The sequence below is a fragment of the Protopterus annectens genome, chromosome 6.part1, assembly GCF_019279795.1.
Source record: "Protopterus annectens isolate FY-2018-M chromosome 6.part1, PAN1.0, whole genome shotgun sequence".
Taxonomy (NCBI): domain Eukaryota; kingdom Metazoa; phylum Chordata; order Ceratodontiformes; family Protopteridae; genus Protopterus; species Protopterus annectens.
The window spans coordinates 255462012-255476302 of NC_056738.1; positions in this window are offsets into that span (position 1 = coordinate 255462012).

A 14291-nucleotide genomic window follows, 5' to 3' on the forward strand; every position below is an offset into this window, starting at 1 on the left:
CCTTGTGGATTGGGATAACTGTAGCTCTGCGCCACTCAGTGGGCATGAAACCTGAGGTGAAGCTATGATTAAACATGACACTTAGGTGAGGTGCCAGTTCATATTGTAGTTCATGTAGTACACAGCCCGGGATGTCATCTGGTCCCATGGATGCTGTATTCTTGGCTTTAGAGAGTGCGTTTTGTACCTGTGTGGCCGTTATTACTGGAATTTGGCAATCTTCCGGTATTGAGATGGGCCATTTAGGGGGTGAGAGGGGGTGAAGTTGGCACTGAATTGATCTGCCAGGATATTGGCAATATCCTTCTGATCAGTATATTTAATGCCATTCTGTTTTAGCTCAGAGCAGATCTGAGCATTGCCATTTAGATTCTTGACATAGTTATAGAATGCTTTGTGGTTGTCATTGGAATCTTTGGCAATTTTATTTTCGTAACTAGCTTTGGAGGATTTTATGAGGCATCTCAGTTTCTTACTGAGGCTAGTAAGGGAGTTTTTTGCATCCTGGGATTTTCCTCTTTTCTGCAAAAGTTTCTTCCTTTAGTTGTAAAGTTTGTTTATGGCAGGGGACCACCAGATTGGCTTTCTTTTTTTGGATGAGAGCATTTTGGTTCTATTTGGGATGGCACGATTCATGCATGAGTGGATGTGCTCGTACAGTGCCTTAGTGTAGGATTCAGCAGTTGAACTTTCAGTTCCCATCTGCATGGGTGTCATGAAGTTTGTCACTTCTGACTTGAGTAGCATGAAGTTGGATTTGGAGAAGTTTTTTATGGTGGTTTCTTTACTGGGGGGTGGGGGTGGGATGTGGATGTTAAGGGTGATTAGCTTATGGTCAGACCTGACTAATAAGGGGGTGACCATAGGTATGGAGCATTGATTTCCCATGTTGATAATGACCAGGTCTAGGATATTGGAGGCCCTGGTGGGACTATGGATTAGTTGATCCAGGGCTTTGGAATTTATGAATTCCAAGAACCATTGCGCAAAGGTGTTGGGACATGAGTAGTTTTCCCAGTTAATGGCAGGGTAGTTAAAATCACCCAGTATTAGGGTGTTTGGTTCTATCTTAATATTTTCCAGTATGTTTAGAAAGGTGTAGTGAGAATCTTGGGGTATGGTGGGGGATCTATAGCAAGCTACAATTTGGATTGCAGTCTTACCTAGTGTAAGTTGCACTTGGAGAATTTCAGACACATTGTGTTGGCCAACTAGCCTGGTGGTGTGAATATCCTTGGTGAATATTGACACTCCTCCACCTTTAGTGTTTCGGTCCTGGTTTGGTAGCCGAAAAGTGTGGTAAGAATTGTAGCCTGGTATTGCAGGGGTGCTCTCTGGCCCCTAGGTGATAACTGTCCTCATTCCTTGCTTCTGGTGCTCTGCAGACTGCCAATCTGTTTTATTTGCTCTGGTTCTATGATACCTGAAGGGCTGTGGTGAGCACCACCCCCAGATTACTCCCAACTGATGTAAGTTTACACAAAATCCTGCAGCAACCTTTACTAATCTAACCCCATTGTACTACAATGCCCAAGTGTTAATTTATTATTTATATTTGTCAACAAGGTAAGTGAACTGGCTCAAAAAACATTTATAGTTGCAAATCATATAAACATAATATTACCACTGTTGAAGCTTTTCTTCTTGGGTTTCTGCTGAAGCTTAGCGCTACCAAGTTGAACTCTTCCCAATCAATACAATTCCATTAATAAAGCAAAATCAAGCATCGGTTGTGGGATATGGGAGAAACTCCTAATAGTTAAAGCCCTAAACTTTTATTCAACAAAGTAAGCACTTTTGTCTCTGATTACACAGAACTAAATTAAATTAAATCAGTCAAGAAACTTAAATAATTTAAAAAATGCAGAGGACAAATGCACCAATAATAAATGTGCATCAATATATAAAAAATGTATATAAAGCAAGTTAGGGGTACACAGACAAGAAGCAATACTTACTTCTTAAGAATGCTTTCTTTAAGTATGTTTTAAAATAGATACCAAAGTTCAACTGTGAGGGATATAAGCATTTGCAATTCACTGCCCCTCACTCAGAATATTTAAAAGTTAATGCTTTAACACCACCTCGGTTATCCTGTGGAGCAAAATCTACTACACAAAAAAGAAAAAATCTTTTGAAGTTAGAGTGAACCATGCTTTGCCTCTAAAGAGCATTAAAAGAACTTGTCTGTTTAATGGCATAGGACCACTCTTGCTCCTAAACATCTAAACAAATTGACCTGTTCATTGTTTAAATTTAGTAAAGTAGTGATATATGCAGACTGCAGTGATAGCCCAAGAATATATATAATAAGATCATGAATAATCAATCTGTTCTTCATTTTCAACTAATCCATAATAACCACGTCTCTAAGTTAGAAGGTACAATTTTATATTAAATTAAAACTGATGAATGGAGAACCAAATGGGTAAAATGACTTTTGGGTGAAAAAGGGACAGAACAAAGTTTGAAGTCAATATAATGTGCTATTATGGATTAACTGAAGAATACAATCAGAGATTTCTTGTGAGTTCATTGGGCTTTGTATTTCATTTATTTGTTTATTTATTTTTGTTCTTATTGGTTTGTCTGTTTGATATTTTCTGTAAATGTTGTTTGTCTGTCTTAATTTGTATTAATCCCTTGAATGCTCTAAAATAAAAATGTCATAATGTTTTAGCGTTAAGTTTGGTTAGCTGTCATTTTAATAGTTTAACTATATTAGTGGTTTTTGCTCACTTGTGTTCTGTACATAGGGTAGCATTTCAGGGAAAACAACATGGGAGTTTGGTGAAACAAGACTACCTGCGTGCATCTGTTTTTGGCAAAACAAGACTATGTGCATTTGTGTAAGTTCATCCTTAGGGAATTTTGTTGTTTTGAAGATTTTATCTAATCTTTGGGCCAACAGATGGGCAGTCATTTAATATGTCTGTTTGGAGCTTCAACCATTGTCATAGAGTGCAATATGCACTGAGGGCTATTTATCATATGTGTATAATCATATATCACATGACTAAAGGATGGGAACACTGCAAATATACAAACCGTGATTTTTACTTGCAGCTGTGTGCCATGACTGAACATTCAGTTCTGTGTACTCCTTGTTTTTTGTTTTATAGTTTATGCCTATCTGGTCAAGGTCTGGTTATAAGTACATGCGTAACGTGTTACACACTACAGTAACCATGGGTGAGTATTCCAGTGTCATGGTCTGCAATATATGTTTTTAATGCTGTATTAACACCTTGCAGACCACATAATTCACAGTGAATATGGTCCACCATTATGTGCACTATTTTTTATGAATTGAAATGAATATAGCAGTGCACCTTGGGAGATATGACAGATGGTACACAATGCATTCCACTATTTGTGAATCCCCCTGTATCCATTCAGGAAGGCTGAGGAAATGCAGAGGTAAACCAAAAACACTAGTACCAAATAAGGTAAAACAAAGCAGCAAAGACAATCAGAAAAGGAAGCTTCCAAACTGAAGAAAAATTCCCAATTCTGATAAGAAGGAAGATAAAATTATATATAATGCATACAAGAGTGAGTAATACAATACAACTTATAGACAATATAAAGAATTTAGGAAACAATGTGTCTGATTTACATCTTTTAGTTACTTTAGATGTGAAGAATCTTTTTACTGCAATTCCGAATTCCTATGGATTAGAGGCCATTAGGGCTTTACTAAATAAAAGCAAGAAATACAACAATAATGAACAGATCTTACTGAATGCACTATTAGAATTAGTATTGAACAATAATGCTTTAAATTTTAATGATACATTCTACATTCAACAGTGGGGGGTAGCCATGGGCACCCCCTGCGCAAATACATATGCTAATCTAGTAATGCATAATTGGGAAACTTCTTGCTTATTTACCCATAGGGCCTTTCAAAAAGTCCTTATGTATTATAGATTTGTAGATGACATAATACTGTTATGGGATGGAAATATTGATGAATTAAAAAACTTTATCTTGGAATTAGAAGATACCACAAATTTTCTAAAATTCTCAATTGAATACTCTCTAACTGAGATTAATTATTTAGATTTGAACATCAGAAAGGATGGAAAAGGTGGACTTATAACATCACTTTTTAGAAAGACATGCTGGAAGAATTCGTTGTTACAATACAACAGCATGCATCCCAGATTTATTTTTAGGAATATTGTCAAGGGGCAATATATGAGAATTAAGAGAATATGTCAGGAAAAAGATGAACGAAACAAAGAATTCAACAATCTGGAGAAATTGTTTCTACATAGGGGATATGACCCAGAAATGATAAGTAGAATAAAGGATACTTTTGTGGAAGAAAAAACTGAAAATCAATATACCTATCATCTTCCACATAAACACTACTACCAACAATATGATACACGTAGAATAGCTTTTCAAACTAGCTACACTAGCGACAACAAACATATAGTAAATATTATAAATAAGAATTGGTATTTTTTGACCACAGATGAAGAAATTAAATCATTGATAGGTATAAAACCAACTTTCACTTACAGGAATATGAAAAACCTAAAAAGGATATTATGTATAGAAAAAAAGCCAACACCACCTGATGGATTTCATACAAACAAAAAAGAAAAGGGTACATATCCCTGTGGAAGATGTAACTCTTGTCAATGGATATCTATTTATACATCCAGAATTACCGTATAAATTTGAACCCAGATTTACAGCCTCATGTGAGGATATGAATGTTATTTACCTTGCAAACTGTGTATTATGTTCAATATTCTATATAGGCATGACTACGAGGAGACTAAGAGATAGAATACAGGAACACATATATGCCATCAAGAAGGGAGACCCTAAAAATGCCCTTGCCAAACACATCTTAGAGAATCCTGAACACGTTTAATTTCAGGATATTACAAAAAAGGGAGCTAAATATGAGAAAAGGGGATAATTTTAATGATCTAGAAAGCCTATAATTAAGCTGGATATTAAGATATAGAGTTCAACATTATCCTGGCTTAAATACATACATTAGCATCAGATCTATATTAAAGAAAAGGAAATATAAATGAAACATAAGACATTTTTAAAAAGTTTCACATCCATGTTTATGGACTTGTAGTATCCACTGTATGTATATATTTATCAGATTATTTATTATACATATTTATATATATATATATATATATATATATATATATATATATATATATATATTTATATATTTATATATTCATGTATATATTTTATATTTACATATATATTTTTATATTCAAATATTTATATATTTTTAAAGTTATATTTATATGATCTACATGTATTTCAAACAGTACAATATACATATTTTATACATGGATCTGATGATTTTTACGTATTTATTATATTCATTCATGGATACATATCACTATTTCCATTAATTTATTTATATGACATATAGACATTTATAGCTTGACAACATCTATACCTGATATACTTCTCTACACTTACAATATAGAGTTCAGACAAACACAGCACTGATATATACATCATAGCACAAATACATTGTAGGTATTTATGGAGTAGTAATGACTTTACATCCATCAACTAAACGTTATAGAAAGTGCATCATTAATTATGAGCCTATTAGTACTATATATATATATCTATGCATATTTATACATTTTATTTAACTAAATGTTATTGTATTGATAGTGCATTTTTTAATCTAAATTATTGTATGAAGCATCTATATAAAACAGCCTATAAAACAGCTCACGTTTTATCATAAACAGTAAATGTTACAATATGCTGTTGATAAACTACTTAATTGGTTTTATTCTGAATTAATTGAACAATTAAAGTTTTTAATTTGATTTTAATTTGATTGGGAGTGATATAAAATGATGCTAAGAGCACCTGTATAATGAATCTGAAGAAGCGTGCCTGTTTGGATGCACGCGAAAGCGCTCATTTCGTTGTAACAATTAAAGTGTGGATTTTTACGTGGTGGTTTGACTCCATTTCTTATTCCTACAATATAAATGGAGTATGTGAGTGACTAAAAAGAAAATGGGAGGACAGTTAAAGCTAATAAAGCTGAAGAGACTGACAGAATGGACAATCAGGCTTTCGGAATGAATGCTTCTTCTCAATGCCCACAAAGGAGACGTGAAGTAATAGGATTTGCCTCATCCGGTCTGTAGGAGCACAATGAATAATGGGATTAATGACAGTCCTTTCATAGACGAAAGAATATTTGAAGAAGTAAAATAAGTAAGAATAGATGAAAGCGAGAGGCCTGATTACACTTATTTTAAAATTGTAAGAGAACAGAAGAGGACTAATAATACTGTCAAATAAATGTTTATTAAATAAAGGTAGGACAGTAATGTTCTTGATGACTGAAAGAAGATAGATTATATCCCTTCAACGCGGTGGCAGAAAAACACTATCCAAATATTATTGATCTCTTACTTCCGTCACGACTGCCAAGAGCATCACGAAGCTTCCTCTGAAGCACAGTATAACCATCTTCTTTATATTAGTGCCACCTTTCAATTTCACATTCACCCTGTTTGACTGAATGGCTTCCCCAATGGACTGGTACTACAGATATCCCTAAATGACATGTGGATGTAAGTTTCCATCATGTTTGGTGGGCAGAGAAGCAATCATAGAATTTCTGATAAAGTGTCATGTATTCTATTTGCAGGAGGTTTGCTGTGAGTCCACCTCGCATTTAGACACATGGCATGATGTGCTGTTATAGTACCAGCACTGTGCTCTAAAGCATACAACACTAGCACCCACGTTCACATTATTTCAAGGTCCTTAGAAACCTTTATTTATGAAATCAGTCATTCCAACAACACTAGTACCCCTTTCACATTATTTCAAGGTCCTTACAAAACGTTATTTATGAAATCAGTCATCCCAACAACACTAGTACCCCTTTCACATTATTTCAAAGTCCTTACAAAACTTTATTTATGAAATCAGTCACCACAGTCTCCACTAGTAGGACAAAAAAAAAAAGAAATTAGCTGTTCCCTTTAAGATAGCTGAGTTGGATATTGGCTACTTATGTCAATGTTCCTGCTAAACCTTGTGGAATGCAAATATACAGCAGGATGATTTTGGACTTCTGGCAACAAAGATACATGCTCTTTTGAAGAGTTTTTCTGTCTGGAAGATTAAGACAGAATATCTTCATATCAAAAAGCGATGTCTGACAAAATTTTTCAAGCTCTTTGAACAATCCAAGTAGCTGACATAATGTCATAGGACTCGCATTGCTTAGCCTTCAACAAGTCATTTTAAAACAGTGCCACACACAAACAAGGTGAGTGAGCAAACTATATATATTTGAAGAATGCCATCATTTGGTCACTGCCAGAAGAAGATACAGAGATTTATTGCAAATGGAGTCATCTCAGACCAAATTCAAACTATAGTGGCATGGCACATATCTCATTAGTGATCCCCTTCTTTTCCCTATAGCAATGTAGACTGCCTGCCAGGGAATGAACACATTTTGTATGCCAATGCCTAAGTTGCTGACATATTATCCCACCACCCCAGTAGTTAATGTTTATCATAATAACATTATTTTAAAGTGCAGCCCTCTTCACATCCAATAAGTGGGGGGGGGGGGGTCTGCTCCTGCCAACATCTCTACATATGCTACTTCAGATGTTCTAGTAACCTTGAAAAAAGAGAAATGCATTTCTTTTTTTCTCTGAGTTAGCATATCCTAGTAAATAAGTCTATTTAGAGACTGGAATGATAGGAGTTTGGCATCCCCATCAGTTAGTATAGGGAATGCAACAACACTGAAAAAAACATTGCGTTTGAAATCACCATCAGTTAATTATATTGGGTCAGTGTACTATGCAGAAGTACTGTTCACTGTTAATGAGTTCCAGCATATTTTAACTTTGGCAAACCACAGTAACCCCCCCCCCCTTTTTTACTGATAGCACAAACATATGAAACTGGGCTAATATCAAAGAAAGGAGCAAATAGGTGGCTATGCACTCTCCAAAACTGCAGGATGCATCTGAAACATAGAAAGTTAAATTCAGGACTACATATCAGACATCTGGAATGCAAAGCTGTGCTAAAGACTAACTTGGTATTGTTTAGACGTGAGCAATCATTATAATGGAAAAACACCTAGTCTTACCAGATAACTGAAGTATAATCAGGCAATGAGACAGAAAGGGACTCAATGCCAGTAGGGCAGAAAGATGCAAAAGAATTGGAAGTGCTGGTAAAAATAAAGAAGCTGTTAGAAGGTGGCAAATTACCATCTAGAGTCTAAATGTTAAGGAATTTCATGTTCCTAATGATCTAAGCAGAACTGAGGTAGTTTAGAGGAGACTAAATAGATATACAGTCTTCAACAGAAACCATTTATGAAACATGGAACACTGTCTAGAAGAAAGGAGAAGACTATGCAAAAAAAAAAAAACAAAAACAAACAAAAAACCCATCAAGTCAATAGGCGTGGACCAGCTTAGAAAAAAAAAACATACTACTATATATAAAGGCAACAGGTCACAATGGAAAATCACAAAATACAAAGATATAAAGATTTTTTTCATAGGTTCACAGGTATATACTAGGCTAATAACCACCAGGGCCTTTATAAAGTTAGTCACACAACCCAACCAAACCCAACCCAGTTGTGTCCCTTTGTATCATGGGCATCTATTGGGGGGCTTATGTTAGTTAGCAAGGTTCTAAAGGTTATTTGGTGGGTATGTTAGTTTGGCATAGTTACTGTCTGCATCTGTCTATCAGAAACATGGGGAGGGGGAGACTCAAGGTGAATTTTTGATTTTACATCCATTGTCGGTCAAGGTTACTCTTAAATTGGGTTAGAGATGAATTCAGCTTTACATAGACGGAAACCATGTTCCAGAACATGGAGAATCCTCTGAGACTCATATGTGTTTCACCAACATATTCTATTTATGTTGCAAGCAAAATTTAAATCTTTGGATCTAGTGGTTCTGAAGCAGTTTGCTTTGCAGATGGGCAAAAGGTCCATCACAGTTGCATCTGAGGATGACTTACATACCAGGCATAGATCACCTCTCAGCAACCTGCAGGAGACTGCAGGATGTATAGAAATAGGTATTAAGGTGATCCATATAGGACAATGTGTTTGTACTCTGGCTTGTCCTGATCAGGACCCTTTGTGCACATTCCAACTGTTGCATATATCTGGACAGGTACATGATACAGGGAGCATTATATTCAATGTTTGATCTGATAACAGCCAAATAAAGTCACACTATGGCTTCCTTGGAACCAGATGCCATACCCTTACTTATAAGTTTGGTTACATAGAATTATCTTCAAACTAACTTGGGCACATGTCAGTCAAAGGCCAGGCTATGTCAACATATGTTTCCAGATCCCTGACAACCGAGTCATCTCTTGAGCTGTCTTATTGATGGAGTAATTAGCCTAGGTCACAGTTTTGCCAGAAGGCATTATAATGCATTTTTGGCATTGAGTTTTAATATGTGACTTTGACATCAGTCATTTGTCTATGTTAGACCATATTGTAAGATGTTTGTGTCATGGGGGAATCTATGATAGCTCACAATTTGCAGTCATCTGTGAACTTGGTCAGTCAAAGGCCACTGACATTAACCTTTACATTCAAGAAATATATGACAAACAGGAGTGGTCCCAGCGCAGTACCTTGAGGTACACTGCTGGTGACTGGTCTCTTAGTGAAGATGGTCTAACCAATCCTGATTCCTGAGTCCTGTTTGTGAGCCAGATTGGTATCCAGTGTGCTATGTAGGGGTTTATGCCCAGTTCTATGAGTTTGTCAACTATCCCTAAGAAAGATGCTGTACTGAATGCCTTAGTCCGATCCATGTAGGTGGTATTCACCCCTCACCCCTCATCCATTGCCTTGGTGATCTTCTCAAAGATGTCCACCAGGATTAGTGGGCATGACCTTCCTTTGACAAAACCAAACTGGGCAAGGTGAAATGTCATAAAGTTGCCTATGTCTTTGTGGATCATTTCCATGATAATTCATTCCATAGCTTTGCATATTAGATAGTCAGACTAATGGGTCTGTAGTTTCGGGGGGGGGGGCACTTTATGATCCAACCTTGTGAAGTGGGATAACCATTGCAGTCCCTCCATTATCATGATACAAAGCCTGTTTTGAGGCTGTAGTTGAAAAGTGATGAATAGTGGCTCAATGGTCTTGATAGGTCATGTTTCCAGCTGCTTAGGAGGCACTCCAGGATACTGCTGAGGCCCAATGAGGCTGTGTTTTTGGCTTCAGTGAGCACCATCAGGACCTGCTTCCTGCTAAAAGTTGGATTGGCTTTAGTGAGTGCCACAAGGACCTGTTTCCTGCTGACAGATGTCAGGAGGTTATGCTAGTAGGTACTCCATGAGGAAGGGGGGGTATGAAGTTTGTGCTGAATTTGTCAACCAGCATTTCCGCTATGTCACACTGCTTAGTGAAGGTGGCAGCATGGACCACCAGTTCTGCACACTGCTGTTTGCTGCCTTTGAAGCTATGGAAGTAGTTGTAGAAGGTCTTGTGGTTGTCATTAGCCTGTTAGGATATCTTGATCTTGTAATCGGCCTTGTTGGACCTAATTAGTCCTCTTAACTGCTTAGTTTAATTAGAGAGTTCTTATAATTATGGAAGTTGCTCTTCCTGATTTTCACCATGACTTTGTTCCTTTAACAGAAATGTGGTTGATGGTTAGAACAACCTTCTTAAGGTCACTATAAAACCAAAAACAGTAGAAGAATAGCCAAATTCATTAAAAAAATACATAATAAAACCTTTAACAGAAGAAAAATATCTGTTGCCCACAGACAATTGCATGCTAGTACCTTGAGGTACACCCGATAATTCCCACTTGCTTGAAAAGGCAAGTGTTCTAACTCCTACTAGCTCAGTGAGTTCCCATTTCTCTATAGTCCTCCCAACAGCTGATTCTATACTCTACACAGCTTTACCAGAAACTGAGCCCTAAACCTAAAACCCCTTAGGATCCTTTACCCTAAACCTTCACTCCCCTTCCCTAAACCAAAATTCCCTAATCACTCCCTAACCCCAAAACTCCCTTCCTACTCCCTGAACCTAAATCGTCACCCCCCCCTCACGAAACCTAAATTCCCCAATTGCTCCCTAACCCTAAAACAACTATATCACTCCCTAAACCTAAAGTCCCTGAGCAGTCACTAAGCTTAAAACTCCTTTCTCATTCACTATCCCTAAAACTCTTGTCCCACTTACTAATCCTAAAACCCTCTCCTGCTCCCAAGTCCTAACTCCCCCTTCCCACAACCACCTAGTAGCTGCTTGCCCAAACTCATATTGTATTTGAGTGTGATCAGTGATCCGTTCCCACAACTGTTTGCCCAGACCCGTATCTGAGTTTGATCTCAAGCAGTAGCCTAGCTGAGCTACAAGAAGCTTGAATGCCTGACTTAAAGACAGTTGTTTTTGTGTGCTCAGGACTTGAGCACCTGTAGTGAACCTGAAAAAAATATATGTTAAGCCTAATGTACAACTTACTGACACATAGTGAAATCTGCAGATTTGCTTCATCAAGCAATCAATCTCAGCCAGCAAATTGTACTTTACATTATAGGGGATTATGATCTGGTCTCTGATTGCAACCTGATTGTTATGTGTTTGAGAAATGGATACCAAGAAATTTACCTCCAGAACAAAGATTGAGAGTGGAATCTTGGCATTTTCTTGACATTATTCAGTTACAATCAGAGATCTGATCAAAATTCTTTGTAGTGCATTGAGCTTTACCCGCTCCATTTACTACAAGTTGCTGAAACAACAACAAAAAAAAAAAATGCAAAGTTGTGCCGTCTTTGAAAGCCAATAAAGTAGTTGGAGAGTGCTGTCAAACAAACAGCAGGAGATGCCCTTACATTATTTCCTGTGTAAGAGAAGAAGTTGCTTTTAATTTCATTGTGTGGCTGTAATTTTGTAGCCAGTGGGGAGAAAAAGAGATGAAATTAAGCCATTCTGCTGTGGCTGTTGTTTACTAGCCAGCACTGTCAGGTTTTAGTACCTAGCACAGACATGATCTCAACAGCACACAATGTGGTGCTTACCAATTGTTAAGCATCATTCTAAGTATTGCTAAGATAGGGTCTTGTGCTAGAACCACGGTGTCTTTTTACTGATATCGCACCATAATGATGGCACTCCATGTACTATAGAAATTAGTATTTAACAACAGTATGAAGCAACTGATTTGCCTGTAAATACTGAATCAAAAACAAGAGCAACTTCATCTTTCAATAGCATTTTTGTGATACATGTTGCCTGAGCCCTAATGGTTTACTGCTTGTTCCTATTTTTCTGACTGTAATGCTTGATTTGTTATATAACATTATAATTATGCATTCTTGATAAAGCATATGACTACAGTAAAGCATTTCCAGGTTTTGGAATCTGTTTATGTTTATCATAATTGTTCTGACATCTTTCCATTTTACCAGATTTCGTCTATACTCATCCTTTTCTTAAAAACATTCCCATAGATTATATTTCATGTATATTTTTTATGTGCTGTACATGACAGAGCTGCTATGTTTTTGAATAGAAAAATTCTACTTTATTTTCAGGGTAGTATCAAGAAAATAACTTTTTAATAGATGGCCATTTGGAAACTAAGGTAGAAATACAATTTCATTTTGAACAACGGTATCTCTATGTCAGTCTCAACTGCAAACGTTAAACATTAATTGACTACGAATATTTTCAGTTCTCCTAAGGGGACTTTTTCAGCCTTAACAATTGTATCAGCTGTTTGTCAAGATGCTTTTGTTTCCAATCAGGCTGTGCTTTATTGAAAATCACCATGGTGATGTAATAGCACCCAACAGAGACAGTGTTTCTGCAAGTGCCTAATCAGAACATTCTCTAACATCTATCTGTGAAGCATTGGTTTCTATGGTAACTGCAAAAGATTGATACATCAGGTCCTGTGGGGAATTTCTTTTGTATTCTAAAATGTTGTAGCTATGTTTTCAGAGTTATCTGTACAGCGCATTTATTTTCTGCAGCATTACGGCTTAGCAATATTCTTTTAGTGGCTCAACTGTTTTCTGTTAATACAATTTCTATCATAATTTCTTTACAGAATGTCATGCTAGCAGTCATTTATAGCTTATTACCTTTTGCATATATTACATGATTTTCCTACAGTATAGCAAACAATTCATTTCATTTTATGATTGCAAATCTCTTCAGTTGTATGGTACAGATTCCAGTTATTTCAATTTTCTTACTTAAAGGTTATATAATAATACTGAGAGTTCAAAGCTTTTCACTCATGTGACTATTTTCCAAATAATGCTCTCATAATGTTAGAAGATAAATCTCTGGCTTTTAAATGTCATCATTTGCCTTGTGAAAGTTTTCTATTTTGTATTCATTATTAATCGTTTAAAAATGGTCAATTTAAACGTTATGTATGGTAGCAATTTTTAGTCAAAATAATTTGGGGCAGGTAAGTACACATGAATAAATTGTTCTGCGGAAAGAAAGCAGTGCTGTAGAAGTTTTTCTTCTTACCCTTTAAACTCTCATATACATTTCTTCTTACCCTTTAAACTCTCATATACACCTCCTGTATTCATTTTTAAAAGACAATTGAAGGAACAGAATGGAAGCTAATTATAAAAGAATAAGTAACATACAACAAAAATAATTGCAAAGTACAGCTAACTAGAGAATCTCTATTAACCTGCATTTACTTTTATACAGATGCTATACAAAAGGATGCAACAATTCATAAACAGACATTAACACTTGATTGTTTAACAACTATTCACCTTTGATATTCATGGCAATATAAAAGTGTAACCTATCTGTTCTGACAAATAGCATAACATTTTTTTTTCATAAATATCATTCGGAGCAATGAGGAAACTGAAAAACATATCTTCTAAGAATGGTATAAAAATCTTTCTAGGAACAAAATGCTCTTTTTATGTAATGTATCTTTTTATATCACTTAATTGCTGCTTTTCCCATGTTAGACTTTATACCATATGTTCCTTATTTAAAGCAATTTCTCATTAATTTGTTCTCCTAGCCCTTTTACCCATTACAGAATTTGATGTATAATATTTATGGAAGATTGACAAAATTAACTTGTTAAAGAGTATGGCTTGCTTTCAGAACTTGAGTTATAGTATTGATTAATGACATTTATAAATAAAGAATCCCCATTTTTAAGTGGAATTTGGAAAAAATATTTGTCACTTCTGTAAAACAAATTCCTACACAA